Source organism: Podarcis erhardii (genome assembly GCF_964252035.2).
Source record: "Podarcis erhardii genome assembly, chromosome: 5".
NCBI lineage: Eukaryota > Metazoa > Chordata > Lepidosauria > Squamata > Lacertidae > Podarcis > Podarcis erhardii.
The window spans coordinates 12,134,785-12,148,842 of NC_138509.1; the positions used below are offsets into that span (position 1 = coordinate 12,134,785).

The window sequence follows — 14,058 nt, forward strand, 5'->3', positions numbered from 1 at the left end:
TGACTGCAGACTATAATAGGAGTCTGCTGCTGAGCATTCTTCCTCAGCCCAAAATTCCCATAAGTAATTGTGACGAAGAACAGCTTCAAAAAAGCAAAAACCATGGGAAGCCACTGAACTCGCTGTTAATCTCGGCTAGCAAGGACAAGCAGAGCATAAACCTTCCTTCCCACATAGGACCTCCATAACGCACTCATCCAGATAACAAATATATTATATTTGGAAAGGTCTCGGCTCTGATTTATATCTCACACCCCAAGGAAGTCTGCAAAGACTGCCAAAAGTGTCCGTGAGCCCTTCCCTCAGCCCATATGGTTTCATTCTTCAAAACATGTTATTTGGGGAAGCGGATTTCAGGGACTTCGAGGGAAACAAATGGAGGCTGATATTGAAGAGGAATTAAGGAATTAAAGTCTTCAATAAGGTCCTGCTTGTGGGGATGTCAGAGTTCCTGAGCATATTATCCCCCTCATTCATTTCTTTATTTACTCTCTTTCACTTTCTCTGTTGCAGACTAGCTTTCTCTATCATGCACCGGGTGTGAAGAAAAGTGGTGTTTTTGTGTGTGTGGCGGGGAGGGGGGTGGTATGCGCATGATTCAGCAATGAGTACAATTTTTAAAAAAACTATTTGAAGTCTATGTCACTCTCCCGTACCCCGGGAATGGTCCCTTCCCCTCTCAAGGTCTAAAGAATGCAAGGAGCCAAGGCAGGGAGGGGCATGCCTGTCTCCCTCCATGAGGTGCACCTGCTTAGAAGCACTCTCTAAGCATCCTATAAGCATAGCTGTCAACCGTCCCTTATTTGGTGGGAAACTCCCTTATCCCAGCGCTGTGTCCCGCTGCTGTCCCTTATTGATGATGTCCCTTAAATTTCCTGGGTTTCAAAGGAAGCAGCTCCTCTCCCTCCCTCCCTCCCTGCCGGCCAGGGAGGAGGGAGGCTCCAACTGTGTTGATTGGCTGCATTGCTCACCCAATAAGGAGTCTAAGAATGACTGGGGGGTGGAGCTTGCATGCCTTGTGCCGATCAAATTGGCCGCTTTGCCTGGGGACTCGCCTTTGCTCAGCGCTTCCCAGCGGAGAGGGGACGGTGGTTTTCCTTGCTGCATCCCCTTTGCTGGGTTGCTGCGCTGTGGGAACCACCGCTTGAGGCTTCGTTTGGCTGCTGACTGGGCTTTCTGCCTTTGGCTCGGAGGGGCTCAGAAGTTGAACATACCTGTGCCCAGAAAATCCCTTATTTTGGCTGCTGATCCCTTATTTTCGAGGCTGCTGGTCCCTTATTTTCAAATCTGTAAGTTGACAGCTATGCCTATAATAAGCAAATAAAGTCTGAGCAGCGCTAGAGGAGAGAGAACAGGCATATTTGCATAGTAATTCAGTCTCCCCCCTGAGGGCTTTTCTGAGACCTGCCTTTTAAGAGGGGAGACACTAAGAGGATTCCGCTGACACACTTGGCTATTAACTACATTAGATTGTTTGCATGGAAGATTAGCATAGAAGGTGGGGAAAAGGATCAGTTTCAGACCCTGTTCCCTCTCACAATCCCTTGGGGACTCTTCCAGACAACTTGTTTAGTGAACCTTTATCCTGATTTGCTTGCACTAAGTTAGACAATGCCCAGTCTTTCTTTTTAAAATCTTTATATTTTATTAGAAGCATGTCAATTATAAATAGAGTGACAAAAAAGAAAAGAAAAAAAGAAAGGGAATGAGAGTGAGGGAGAGAAAAGATTTTGTTGTTGTTTAGTCATTTAGTCGAGTCTGACTCTTTGTGACCCCATGGACCAGAGCACGCCAGGCACTCTTGTCTTCCACTGCCTCCCACAGTTTGGTCAGACTCATGCTGGTAGCTTCAAGAACACTAGCCAACCATCTCGTCCTCTGTCGTCCCCTTCTCCTTGTGCCCTGCATCTTTCCCAACATCAGGGTCTTTTCCAGGGAGTCTTCTCTTCTCATGAGGTGGCCAAAGTATTGGAGCCTCAGCTTTGCTATCTGTCCTTCCAGGGAGCACTCAGGGCTGATTGCTTCAGAATGGATAGGTTTGATCTTCTTGCAGTCCATGGGACTCTCAAGCATCTCCTCCAGCACCAGAATTCAAAAGCATCAATTCTTTGGCGATCAGCCTTCTTTATGGTCCAGCTCTCACTTCCATACATCACTACTGGGAAAACCATAGCTTTAACTATACGGGCCTTTGTTGGCAAAGTGATGTCTCCGCAAATACTCAGTTACATTTCCATATGTTTGTATACAGATGTATACAAATTCCAGAATGCGGCAGCCAGACTGGTGACTGGGAGTGGCCACCAAGAACATATAATACTGCCCTGAAAGACTTACATTGGCTCCCGTTACATTTCCGAGCACAAATTAAACTGTTGATGCTGACCTTTGAAATCCTAAACAGCCTCGGCCCAGTATACCTGAAGGAGCATGTCCACCCCCATCGTTCAGCCTGGACACTGAGGTCCAGCTCCGAGGGCCTTCTGGCGGTTCCCTCACTGCAAGAAGTGAGGTTACAGGGAACCAGGCAGAGGGCCTTCTCAGTAGTGGCACCCGCCCTGTGGAACGCCCTCCCATCAAATTTCAAGGAAATAAACAACTACCTGACTTTTATTTTGATGTTTTATCGTGTTTTTAATTTCTGCTGGGAGCCACCCAGAGTGCCTGGGGAAACCCAGCTAGATGGGCAGGGTAGAAATAATAAATTACTATTATTATTTATAATGCTAAATATCATTGTTGTTGTTTAGTCGTTTAGTCGTGTCCGACTCTTCATGACCCCATGGACCAGAGCACACCAGGCACTCCTATCTTCCACTGCCTCCCGCAGTTTGGTCAGACTCATGTTTGTAGCTTCGAGAACGCTGTCTAACCATCTTGTCCTCTGTCATCCCCTTCTTCTTCTGCCCTCAATCTTTCCCAACATCAGGGTCTTTTCCATGGAGTCTTCTCTTCTCATGAGGTGGCCAAAGTATTGGAGCCTCAGCTTCACGATCTGTCCTTCCAGTGAGCACTCAGGGCTGATTTCCTTCAGAATGGAGAGGTTTGATCTTCTTGCAGTCCATGGGACTCTCAAGAGTCTCCTCCAGCTCTCACTTCCATACATCATTAATATCATTACTTAGCACTAAGACCCATTGAAATTGTGAGTTTGCAGCTGGGTACTGGACAAGACTGCCTCATAAGCCCAGCCACAAGTTGTAGACGTGTCTCTCACACACACATCATTGGCAGCTTTGTGTTGAACGAGAGGAGGAAGAATACTCAGTCTCCATCAGGTTGCAAATCATGAGAGGTCCTTCTGTCTTACCCTGCTAGGCCACTTCCAGATGCAGTAGAGAGAGGGCAGTGAGTGAGAGATAGAGAGAGAGTGTACTCTCAGCACAATGAAATGGTTGCTGTTTATTTTGATTTATTTAAAGCACTTACACTAGTCTTCAGCTGCAAAGGCTTCCAGATCAGCTTCCATAATACAGAAGACAATCCCTGCTTTCAGGCTTATGATCTAAAAGACATTACACAGAAGGGAAGAGAGGGGAACCAAATTCAGGCACTAGGCTTTGCTTGGCATCTGTCTGTCTCAAGAGACAATGGAGGAGTGAAGCCAAAGTGTTGGAGAGTTACAGCACCTGCTGTGGCTGTAAAGACCAATGCAGGAGAGACATGTTTTGTTGCAGCCGGGGCAGATGCACCACGACATGTCTTGTCTCCTCCCAGCGGTCATTTGTCTTCTGGTCACTGCTGCGGATACACAACCTGACTGTCTGTTTCCAAGCACTGGAGTCTATATACAAGGTGTGATCGGAAAGTTCAGTGAATGGTCACAGAAATCGGACAGTGAGAAATATTCGAACATACGTGCAGTGGTACCTCAGGTTACAGACACTTCAGGTTACAGACTCCGCTAACCCAGAAATAGTGCTTCAGGTTAAGAACTTTGCTTCTGGATGAGAACAGAAATCGTGCTCTGGTGGCGCGGCAGCAGCAGGAGGCCCCATTAGCTAAAGTGGTGCTTCAGGTTAAGAACAGTTTCAGGTTAAGTACGGACCTCCGGAATGAATTAAGTACTTAACCTGAGGTACCACTGTACCTTACAGGCCTTCAAAGTAGTCCCCTATGCTAAAATGCACCGTTGACAACGTTCGTAGAAATGTTGGAAACTTCTGAAGCAGTCCTCTTTTCGTACTGCTTTCAGTTCCCTCATCATAGCAGCTTGGACATGTGGAACGTTGGAACGTGTGGAACGTTAGAAAACAATGTTAAATTATTATCTAAAATGTATAGCTTGCTTTTAGAGGGGCACACAAAAGATGAACAGGTCAAGTCGGTAATGATACTCCGGGCAAAGGATTTGGGACATAATATCCAGGTGGCAGATTGGAAAAGGTTATGGGAATCAAATTTGAAATTTTCGGCGTGTTGTACATTGAAAGAGAATTATATGAAAATGGTGTACCAGTGGTATTTGACTCCTACTAAGTTAGCAAAAATGTATAAGACAAATTCAAATATCTGTTGGAAATGTAAAGAAAAAGAAGGTACCTTTTATCATATGTGGTGGACTTGTAAGGTAATGAAAGCTTTCTAGGAGATGATATATAATGAAATGGAAAAAAATGAAATGAAGAAACCAGAAGCTTTTTTGTTAGGAATTACAGGTACCAACATACCAAAGAAGCAGAAAAGACTTTTCATGTATGGAACAACAGACGCCCAGATGTTATTAGCCCAGAATTGGAATGAAGACAAAGTCCCTACCAGAGAATAATGGCAAACCAACCTGATGGACTATGCCGAGATGGCAAAGCTGACTGGAAAACTCAGAAACTGTATAAAACTTTATAAAAACTTTATAAAAGAATGGGAGAATTTTAAATAACTCCTAAAGTTATTTAGGAGACAACTGTAAGCAGATGGAAACAAGAACAGGATTTTGACTCACTTGTTGTATAAAAAACATTATGGACAGTCTGGTTTGATATAAAAATTGGAATATGGATGAATATGCAGTTGTAGATGTTTAAAATGAGAATCCATGGAGGGGATGGGGATTCTCGAGATTCAGATAAACTCTTTAAATAGACTTGGTTTTTTTACAGTTTGTGTTCATTTATATTTTTATATTTGTAAAACCAACAACATTATTTCATACAAGAAGAAGAAGAAGAAGAAGAAGAAGAAGAAGAAGAAGAAGAAGAAGAAGAAGAAGAAGAAGGAAGAAGAAGAAGTGTTTTACACATTGCCTCTGACTGTCCTCTAGACTGGAGGAATACCCTGCGGAGTTTCTCTGAAGGGTACTGACATGACTGATAAAATACAATGGTACCTCGGGTTACATACGCTTCAGGTTACATACGCTTCAGGTTACAGACTCCGCTAACCCAGAAATAGTGCTTCAGGTTAAGAACTTTGCTTCAGGATGAGAACAGAAATCGTGCTCCAGCGGCGTGGCAGCAGCAGGAGGCCCCATTAGCTAAAGTGGTGCTTCAGGTTAAGAACAGTTTCAGGTTAAGTACGGACCTCCGGAGCGAATTGAGTACTTAACCTGAGGTACCACTGTACTGACAAGGAGTTTCTTGCAAGGAGCTCAGGATCAGAGACCTAACAAGCTGAGTGCTAGAAGAAATTTACTTGGGGGTCAGTGAGGCTGCCCAGGACCTGAGGTACCACATAGCATCCTCTTAAAATTTGGTGCTGTCTTGTTTTATTACATTTCTTATCCCGTTTCCCCCTCCCCGCCCAAGGAAGGCAAATATTCAAATTTACACATTCGATACTGTGCTGTTATATATATGACAATGGGAAGATTTTTCTGGGCTGACCGTGTCACACCCACTCAGCTTCAACACCATGGGTGGTGGTGCATTAGAAGCAGGGGCACATGGAAAAAGACCTCTGCCAAAAGCTATAGCTGCACCGCAGCTGTGACAATAACTGCCCATAAACAGAGGGTTGCAGCCAACGCTTGTTTCTCTGCAGGGCTGCTACATCTCCTCATGACTGAGGCCAGCGACCAAACTGAGCCCAGGTGGAGAACAAAAGTGATGCTTGTGTGTGAGGCAAGTGGAGGAGGAGGAACAGCAATCTGTCTGGTCAGCATAACCTTCTTTGAACTTGGGGAGGGGGGAGAGAGAGAGAGAGAGAGAGAGAGAGAGAGAGAGAGAGAGAGAGAGAAGGAATCTCCCTCCTCAGAGGTCTCACCAGCTTCCTGTCTCTCTGAAGCCCTCTTTGGAGATTCTATATTTGTGTTGAGTAAACACGTAGACTGGACGTGGGTGGCGCTGTGGTGTAAACCACTGAGCCTCGGGCTTGCCGATCGAAAGGTCAGCGCTTTGAATCCCAGGGACGGGGTGAGCTCCCGTTGCTCGGCCCCAGCTCCTGCCAAGCTAGCAGTTCCAAAGCAAAGTTCAAAGTGCAAGTAGATAAATAGGTACCACTCCAGCGGGAAGGTAAACTGCATTTCCGTGCGCTGCTCTGGTTTCGCCAGAAGCGGCTTAGTCATGCTGGCCACATGACCCGGAAAAACTGTCTGCGGACAAACGCCGGCTCCCTCGGCTTGTAAAGTGAGATGAGCGCTGCAACCCCAGAGTCATTCGCGACTGGACTTAACTGCCAGGGGTCCTTTGCCTTTTTTAAACACATAGAGGCCCCCCAGAAACTGCCTTGAGGGCTTTGCCATGTTTCTGTTCCATCCCTGATGGAGTGGTTGAATGATACAACAGCGTACAATATCATATTGTTGCATGCACCCCAATCTCTGGGCAGTGAGAGACGTCAGGTCAGGGGTTCATGTACTTTACCCACGGTTCGGTTTCCCTGAAATGAAGGTCAGCAGAGAATATGGTATCTTTAGGGATATAGTGGTACCTCGGGTTAAGAACTTAATTCGTTCCGGAGGTCCGTTCTTAATCTGAGACTGTTCTTAACCTGAGACACCACTTTAGCTAATGGGGCCTCCTGCTGTCGCCACTCCCGATTTCTGTTCTCATCCTGAAGCAAAGTTCTTAACCCGAGGTACTATTTCTGGGTTAGCGGAGTCTGTAACCTGAAGTGTATGTAACCTGAAGCGTCTGTGTGGCGATCTTTGACGATCTATTGATCCCTGTGCCACCACTATGATCACTTCCTCGCTGCCACCAACCTGTTTCTCTCGGGTACACACTGAGTCCAGACAGTTGTTAACATTAAAACAAATAATCAGTTTATTTTATAAGCATGATCAAGTTTATGGTTTCAGATAATTTTTCTTGTCAGTTTCTTAATCTTAGTTTCTTTACTGACCTATACGTTCCTAACAACTTCAAACTGATTATCCCAACTATCTATCTGACTCCACCTAACAGTTCCTCTCACTCTCTCACAACAAAACTCGACCAACCCACAGACTTAACCTCCCTCTTCCTTCTCCAACTCCCAACGTTCCAACAACTCCAACTCTAACTCTAACTCCTCCCCTTGGGTTCCCACTGGCCAATCACTTCACACTCATTTAACCCTTTCCTTATGACCTACCTAGGAGGGCAAACGCCACAGTCTGTAACCCGAGGTACCACTGTATATGGTTTTATTGACACTTCTATACAACATGAGCATAGCGTGGAGGGGCTCACAGCATCAACGCTCCGGCAGATTTTGCTTCCCCGTCAAGCTGCCAGGGAGCCCCAAGTCCAGCTCAAAGCAAGACATGTCTTTGTGTTTGCAGCCTCCAGTATCAGCCAAAATTCTCACACACAACTCTGGCTAATGGTTGTCTTTCTAGGGTGACATGTTATGCAGCCAGATGAGATGGTCTCTTTGACAGCCTCTTTAGACTTGTGAATCACAGGGCTTCATTGGCCAGCCAAAGCCACTAGCTTAACAAAGGAGCATATATATATATTGGAAATTTTGGAAATATATATATTTTGGGATTCTTACTTTTTTTTACAGACATACAAATTGAATAACTTATAAACACATATATTTTGACTTCCCTCCACCCTTTTTGCAGTTTCTTATAAAAAGCAGAGACATCACCTTGCCGACAAAGGTCCATATAGTAAAAGCTATGGTTTTCCCAGTAGTGATGTATGGAAGTGAGAGCTGGACCATAAAGAAGGCTGATCGCCGAAGAATTGATGCTTTTGAATTATGGCGCTGGAGGAGACTCTTGAGAGTCCCATGGACTGCAAGAAGATCAAACCTCTCCATTCTGAAGGAAACCAGCCCTGAGTGCTCACTGAAGGACAGATCCTGAAGCTGAGGCTCCAATACTTTGGCCACCTCATGAGAAGAGAAGACTCCCTGGAAAAGACCCTGGTGTTGGGAAAGATGGAGGGCACAAGGAGAAGGGGACAACAGAGGACGAGATGGTGGGACAGTGTTCTCGAAGCTACCAGCATGAGTTTGACCAAACTGCGGGAGGCAGTGGAAGACAGGAGTGCCTGGCATGCTCTGGTCCATGGGGTCACGAAGAGTCGGACACAACTAAACGACTAAACAACAACAACACATGCCCACCCAGATTTGGTGATTATGATTTTACCCCCAAAGCTGTTGAGCTTTTTTTAGACTGAAGTTGCCTGGTTAAAAGCAAATGTCCTGGATTTGGGGTTTTCAAAAAATTAATAAATTGTGCGAGCGGCTCTGGCGTGGGCGGCCCAGGTTCTGGCTCTGATGTGAGCAGCTCGGACTTGGCTATCAGGCGATTGCTCAACAACATTTTGTGTTTGGATTTTTACTTCTTGAAATATGGCAACCTTAGAAGTGTTTCCTATGTGTCAATTGTTGTATATTCTATGTTTCTTTTCTACACCTTTTTGTATTTTTCTAGGCCTTTTTGCCTTTTTTCTCTTTGTGCTTGTTTTTCTTTTTAAACTCACTTGTTATTGGGATAGTGAGTAGCCGCACTATGTGTTCTTTTTTTTTCTTTTTTTTCTTTTTGTTTTTCCTTTAAATGTTTTTTCGTCTTTTCTGCTTTGATGAAGTTTGTGTTATGTTAAAAGTTACTTAATAAAAAGAATTTAAAAAAAAAAAAAGAAGTGTTTCCTAAGTGACTAAACAACAACAAACAACAACAAATAGCTTTAATTTTTAATTTTGCACTTCCTACATTTTTCCATTACTCCCTGATTTTTTTCAACATTGCAGACAACAAAGGAGCTGTTTGGGTGGGTTCCTCTTATAGATTCTACCCCACCTACACAAGATGATGTTGTTGTTGATGATGATGATAATTCTATTATTTGGACGACACCCATCTGACTGGGTTTCAAGGGATGGTCGCACAAAACAAAACAAAAGGAGGGATATCTCACCCAGCTTTGCATGTCCATTGACTCTGTGACACGTCGCCTCAAGCCATTATTTTCAAAACTGGAATTTAGTACTTCATGTCAAGGCTTCTCATCCCTGTAAGTGACAGAAAAACAACAACTGTACAGATGTTCGGAAACAGCAATAATCACAGAATTAGCCTGTGGAGAGGACAAAGACCAGTGATAAAACCGATCGCATCCCCTTTTCTTCGTGCAAAAATGGCATGCCGTGAAGGGAATGCTAGGGCCAAGTGTGTCTGTGCCTCGTAGTATGGGGCAGGAACTTACATTGGATGGGGATAAATGGAAAGGCTGTACAAATAAAAGATCAAAGCAAAATGCTTATTACAAAGCTCCCAGAAGCTGGGGTGAGAGAGGTCTTCAAGTGAGGTCCACCAATTCCTCAAAGGCATGCTATGTGTTGAAGTCAGGGAAGATGTTACGATGCGCACAAACAAGGCAATTTATTTTGTTCTCCGTGTGACGGTTCTCAGCTCAAGGGAATGCACACAATAGGGGATGCGAGTTGCCTCCACATCTTTTATTCTTCGGAATTGTATCTTCATTCATTCACTTTTAATGCATCATGTTGACGAACCTCTTGCTATCTAGCCCTAAGCTCTCATCCTTGTCTCCCAAACCCACAGCTACATCATATTTCCACTACTGCAGCCATTCAGCCTCTGCTTAATTTTTTTGAGGAAGGCCCTGTGCTGTGTGGTCAGTGGACCAAGGGGACTAGGCTAGTCCACTACAGTGGTACCTCAGGTTAAGTACTTAATTCGTTCCGGAGGTCCGTTCTTAACCTGAAACTGTTCTTAACCTGAAGCACCACTTTAGCTAATGGGGCCTCCTGCTGCTGCCGCACCGCCAGAGCCCAATTTCTGTTCTTATCCTGAAGCAAAGTTCTTAACCTGAAGCACTATTTCTGGGTTAGCGGAGTCTATAACCTGAAGCGTATGTAACCTGAAGCATATGTAACCTGAGGTACCACTGTAAATGTTCCCAGTAAACAACAGTACGGTGGTACCTCGGTTTACGAACTTAATCCGTTCTGGAAGTCCGTTCTTAAAACGAAAACGTTCTTAAACCGAGGCGCACTTTCCCTAATGAGGCCTCCCACAGCCGGTGCCCTTCCACCGTTCTAATTCCGTTCTTAGACTAAGGTAAAGTTCTCAAACCAAGACACTATTTCTGGGTTTGCGGAGTTTGTAAACTGAATCGTTCTTAAACCGGCCAGTTCTTAAACCGAGGTACCACTGTATTAAAGTATTAAAGCCTCATGCCTCTTTCCCAAAGCCTAGGAAGCTTCTGTCCGCCTTAGGGAGAGAGGTGAGATACTTATGTGCAGAATGTCAAGATGTCGCAACATTGTCCACCCACCATTGCCCTCGCAAGCTGGTGCCTCTGGCTCACTGTCCTCCTCTGAAAAATGTCACCACACACTACTGCAAAGGCCCATCACCTTTCAGTCCTGCCATCTATGTACCATCAAGCAACACCAGGAACAACTTTGTGATGTTTCAGCTAAACCAGGCATGGCTAAACTGGGCCCTCCAGCTGTTTTGGGACTACAGTTCCTATAATCCCTGACCACTGGTCCTGTTAGCTAGGGATGATGGGAATTGTAGTCCCAAAACACCTGGAGGGCCAGGTTTGGCCATGCCTGAAAACCCTTCACTATTGCAGATATTAAAATTGTGCAGCTTGAAGCAACTGGAAGCTTAAAAACTGGCTCTTTTGGGGATAAAACATTGTCCAGAGCCATAAGTTTGAGTCGAGCTTTACTCGCAGAGCTTTCTTCAAAACAGAACAAAAATAATATCCGAATAATTCCATACAATATCTTGTGCATGTCCAGTACAGGCTCAGCATCTTATAATAAATAAAAGATAATTCCAAACAGACCTACAAGCAAAAGGCCTCTCTCTTCCTACAGCCTCCATTACACTAGAGATGTTTTCTCTTTCTTAAGGATTCTCATTTCCACCACCTTTGTTTTCTCTGCGGTGTTCAGAGAAAGACTAACTCATACAAAATGAAGACCCGCAAGTTAACATATGCATAGAAGGTAATCCCATCTCTTTCATAGTGCTAGTTACAGGCAGCTGTGATGGTCTGCCGTAGTCGAAACAAAATAAAAAAATTCCTTCCATTAGCACCTTAAAGGGACCCCTGACCATTAGGTCCAGTCATGACCGACTCTGGGGTTGCAGCGCTCATCTCGCTTTATTGGCCGAGGGAGCCGGCGTACAGCTTCCAGGTCATGTGGCCAGCATGACTAAGCCGCTTCTGGCGAACCAGAGCAGTGCACGGAAACGCCGTTTACCTTCCCGCCTATTTATCTACTTGCACTTTAATGTGCTTTCAAACTGCTAGGTTGAATTCCATACAATATCTTGTGTAAACGCCGTTTACCTTCCCGCCTATTTATCTACTTGCACTTTAATGTGCTTTCAAACTGCTAGGTTGGCAGGAGTAGGGACCGAGCAACGGGAGCTCACCCCGTTGTGGGGATTTGAACCGCTGACCTTCTGATCAGCAAGTCCTAGGCTCTGTGGTTTAACCCACAGCACCAAGAACAAACTTAGTTGGTCTGTAAGGTGCTACTGGGATGATTTTTTTTTTTTATCCATCTCTTTCATGTGATCTAAGGCAGGCACCTGGACAGAGCAGAAAACAACAGCAGTTCATTATTAACCCACCCAGGTTCTTAGAGAGGTCTTCTTGCTCATCTTTAGGTTCAGCGGAATCTTCTAGTTAAACCCTTTCAGAAATACACACAGGCATTCTCCATTTCAGTGTGAATTAAACAGTTATGCAGTGGTACCTCAGGTTAAGTACTAAATTCGTTCCGGAGGTCCATACTTAACCTGAAACTGTTCTTAACCTGAAGCACCACTTTAGCTAATGGGGCCTCCTGCTGCTGCCACGCCGCCAGAGCACGATTTCTGTTCTCATCCTGAAGCAAAGTTCTTAACCTGAAGCACGATTTCTGGGTTAGCGGAGTCTGTAACCTGACGCGTATGTAACCTGACGCATATGTAACCTGAAGCATATGTAACCCGAGGTACCACTGTACTAAAGATCTCCAACAAGAATCGTCAAGCTTCCCCAGGCGTGGAAGAAGGAGGTGTGTCACAAGGGGGGGGCAGGGGCAGTCCGCCGTGGGTGCCATGTCTGGAGGGGTGACAAGAAGGCACCCCACATGGTGCTTGCCCTGCATGTGGAGGACCCTCCGTTTGTGGCTGCAGCCATGAGCAGAGGATCCCGCCACTGTGCGTGTGGTGTTCGAGCGGTGCCAGCGGCCACTCATGCGTCGTACGTAGCAGTACCACTGTAATATATTATTATTATTATTATTACTATTATTATTATTACTACTACTAATAATAATAATAATGGCATCTTCAGTGAAAAGGACATGGAGGGGGGGTTGCAGATGGTGGAGAAACCAAACAGGTAATGCACATTGCTTGGAGACATCTCTGCTCCCTTCTCTGACGCATACAGCAAAGTGCAAATGCAACATAAAGCGCAATGTGGGCAAACAACCTTGCTGTGTTTTAAGCCGCTAATGTGTGCACAGCATAAGATGTCCAGAATGGTCCTGCTTATCTTAAGAGTCCCATATTGCACTGTGGTTTTCCACCAAACCAGCCTCCCTGTGAGCAAATCAGAAAGGGGGGGGGCAGGCACTCGTCCCTACCCATGCTTGGATGGGGTGGGTGGGAGGGGGAAGGGTCTGTAATGGTTGTGGGGATGTTGTGGGTAGTAGGAGAGGATATATTGATTAAATATTATCCTTCCTCACTCATACTTGTGAGCTGGTAGAAGAGCACATTCCCCTGTATATTGCAGGAACCTAATTGATGGATTCGTTTGAATCTCTTGAGTTAAGTCTGGCTTGTCCAGATTGGATTGTTCCTGGTAAATCCCCCTTTATTCTCTCTTAAAACAATAAGTGTTGGTGCTGACCTTTAAAGCCCTAAACGGCCTTGGTCCAATATACCTGAAGGAGCATCTCCACCTCCATCATTCTGCCCAGACACTGAGGTCCAGCGCTGAGGGCCTTCTGGCGGTTCCCTCACTGCAAGAAGCCAAGTTACAGGGAACCAGGCAGAGGGCCTTCTCGGTAGTGGCACCCGCCCTGTGGAACGCCCTCCCACCAGATGTCAAAGAGAACAACAACTACCAGACTTTTAGAAGACATCTGAAAGCAGCCCTGTTTAGGGAAGCTTTTAATGTTTAATAGGTTATTGTATTTTAGTGTTCTGTTGGAAGCCAACCAGAGTGGCTGGGGAAACCCAGCCAGATGGATGGGGTATAAACAATAAATTATTATTATATTATAATGACACAACAGTCTTCTTTTAAAAGTAATAAGAAGTTTACTTACCTTCAGTTCACAGTTGGATCCCTGAAGGCAGGCTATAGCTTGTAATTACAGAAGTGTGGGTTTATCCCATGTGGGGAATGAGCCCATGCGCTACTGGCTGAGAGCCAGCAGACAGGAAAAGACATCAAGAAGAGATGGGATCAAGAGATAAGGGAAGATGGCTGCGTGACCAGCCCTTTTATCTGCCAGGACCACGCCCATCTACCTGGTCACACGCAGGGGAAGGATGCTCCAGACCAGATGTGACAGGAAGTCCTCCTGGCTGGAGTAACATTCCCCTGTGTGTCCACTCTGGGCAAACAGGAAATGCTGCATTTCACAGCTACAGTGATGTCACATCCCAAAGTGGTGGCTTGGGGCAGC

General features: G+C 45.3%; 1 protein-coding gene across 1 annotated transcript in view; it reads right to left on the reverse strand.

Moving 5' to 3' along the window:
- Positions 1-3,870: 3,870 nt before the first annotated feature.
- Positions 3,871-14,058, reverse strand: part of TMEM72 (transmembrane protein 72) — a 142,355-nt gene continuing 132,167 nt past the window's right edge. Inside the window, exon 6 of the transcript XR_014157094.1 lies at positions 3,871-4,099. The gene's annotated coding sequence lies outside the window, so the exon portion shown is untranslated. The remainder of the gene's footprint in view (positions 4,100-14,058) is intronic.